Below are 2,523 nucleotides of genomic sequence, written 5' to 3'. Positions count from 1 at the left end.
CAGCGCTCAGGCTCTGTATAAAGTGAGAACCTAGCAGCGAATGATTTCAGCACCACGCACAGTACTTTCTTCTATCGCGTCTTGTCTTGTCTCAGTTGTCTCTGTGGCGCAATCGGCTAGCGCGTTAGACTGTTAATCTAAAGGTTGGTGGTTCGAGCCCACCCAGGGACGGACAGTTTTTCTTATCACACAACGATTGATTTACAGACTATTTGCGGAATGTAATGAATGGAGTCATGCTTTCAGAACCATGTGACTGCGCGTCCACTGCATGAGGTAGATACTCATAAACACTTTCACTTTGGAGGAGATGGAACCTGCCAGTGACCATTATACAGTAATGAATACAAAGAAACTATGTTAGAACATAGGCATGCAAAATTAATAACATAGCAATAACCTAATAGCAATAGCATTTTTGTTTATATATTTTTTTTCTGTGCTTCCGATTCATGGTGTTGGACATCGAAATCAGCTTCCACATGTTTAACATAAAGGCTATCAAAAAGCATCTGGAAACCAAACAACTCAACTCATTAGAATGAAGTTATTCAACCGCTTGATAAGAACATCGCCAGGAGATCTAAAGGCGGGAAGACGCTATCATTGACAAATAGCGGAGAAGTAATAATATATGCTGGTGTAAATGCTATTTCCCATGTGAGAATATAGTGGGACACATGTGTTACTGTCTATATGACTATATTTGCTGTAATATTTGTGTCATTGAAGCTCATCAACCTCAGCAAAACCCGCGTCCTCCACAAAAAACAACCCTACAGGCGTTAGGGCACCCAGCCCATTTCAGCGCTTATTTTATTTTTATGGGAGAAGGGGAACGTGGGCGGGGTATTAGGAGTGAGCGCTGTGTGCACGGAGTGTAATTAAGAGCTATATTACATCTGTATCGATGAAGCGTTACAGATTGTGCGATAGAAATGTAAGGGTAATTTCTGATTGTGCTCGGCGGGATTTACCGTGAATGCAGTTTCCGCCAACGTGGAAACATTGCCTTTAGATTTCAACCACGCTGTAATGCTGAACTTCAGCACTACAGATTGAATAGTAGAACCCTAAATTAAGCTTTACTATTGTTACATATCATTAAACAATAGCCAGCTCCACAAGCTTTAATGGCTGCTGCTCTGTAATTCACAGCTGTGAATCTTGGTGATGTCCTGGAGGGTTCTGTGATGACTGATAATATTCTGTTCCTCTATGGCTGATGGTGAGGTGCTGTATAGTGTGGATGTGTACTAGACCAGATGAAGGAAAACTGTGATGGTTATATGCTGACCAGACTGCTTGCATGAGTATGTCAGCGTGCACATGTTGATTTTGTCCACCCACACCAGACGCGATCAGCACATGCAGGTTGAAATATCAAAACAAATTCTGAACCAACTATGTTCATTTGGGGACAGGTTGAAAAGCATTGAACATTTATGGCAATTTGGCTAGCTTGCTGTTGCCAGCTAATTTGTATTGGGATATAAACATTGGGTTGTTATTTTACCTGAAATGGACACGGCCCTCTCCACCGACAATTAATCCACAGATAAAAGGGTAAACCTTTTTCTAATCATTTCTCCTCCTCCTTCATCTTCTTCTTCTTTGGACTTTATATGGAGGTTGGCAACCAACTTTAAGGTACATTACCACTACCAGCTGGACTGGAGTGTGGACCTCAGTTCATCTTTCAATCACCCACGTGGGTCTATGTTCCTAAACCAATGAGGAGACGGGAGAGGCGGGACTTGCAGCACGTCAAGCATCAGAAATAGAACCAAGTTCTATTTTAGCGCCTGGCTACATGGATGTGCGCGAGCAGTGTGGGTGCAATGATTGAATAACATGTATGTGTACATTTATTTTACAACAATCGCGCACATGACACGAGTGGTGTGGCATGTTAGGGTTGAACCGGGGTGTGGACATGAACCTAGGGTTAGAGTTAGGGTTGCGGTTGGCATTACAGCTGTAGGGATCAGTGGAGGATCCTCAGGGGAGGAAGGGGAGGACCATTGTACTCATTGAAATTCATAAAAAAATGTAAATAGGGAAACATTAAAAAAGTTGTCATTTTTTCGGGATAAAACTATACAAAATATATTAATTTCACCAAATAACTGATTAAAACACTGTTTTGCAACGAAGGGAAACCCTGCCCTAGATCTGCTAGATTCAGGCAAGAGTGTGCAAGGCAGTATTGCATGTGTCACTGTTTGTCACTACTCCAATTTGTCTCTCGACCTGTGTCCCTCGACTGTTATACATTTTAATTTGTAGGCTAGGTTGTAGCAACCTCATGTTGGTTATAGGGAACATTTTAGTATCATGTAGTAGCTGCTGTGTGGTTTGTTACTAACGTGTCTTTTCTACCTGCCAACTTTATGGTATTTACTTTTTAATTACTGTTCTATATTTACATTTTTCCCTTGCTCAACTTTTTTCATTAAACTTTTTCACCCTGGATGCTTTATCTGCACTGGTTCTACACGACCTCCACCAGCCGAAGCTAAG

At 41.7% G+C, this 2,523-nt stretch overlaps 1 non-coding gene across 1 annotated transcript; it reads left to right on the top strand.

Moving 5' to 3' along the window:
• The first annotated feature begins 97 nt into the window (after positions 1-97).
• On the top strand, positions 98-171 carry trnan-guu. Its single transcript has one exon. It is a non-coding gene; the product is annotated as a tRNA-Asn (tRNA).
• The last annotated feature ends 2,352 nt before the right edge of the window (positions 172-2,523 follow it).

Source organism: Oncorhynchus mykiss, chromosome 22, assembly GCF_013265735.2.
Source record: "Oncorhynchus mykiss isolate Arlee chromosome 22, USDA_OmykA_1.1, whole genome shotgun sequence".
NCBI classification, from domain to species: Eukaryota; Metazoa; Chordata; class Actinopteri; order Salmoniformes; family Salmonidae; genus Oncorhynchus; species Oncorhynchus mykiss.
Note: the sequence above shows the minus strand (reverse complement) of the source record. Positions and strands in the feature narration are given on the sequence as shown.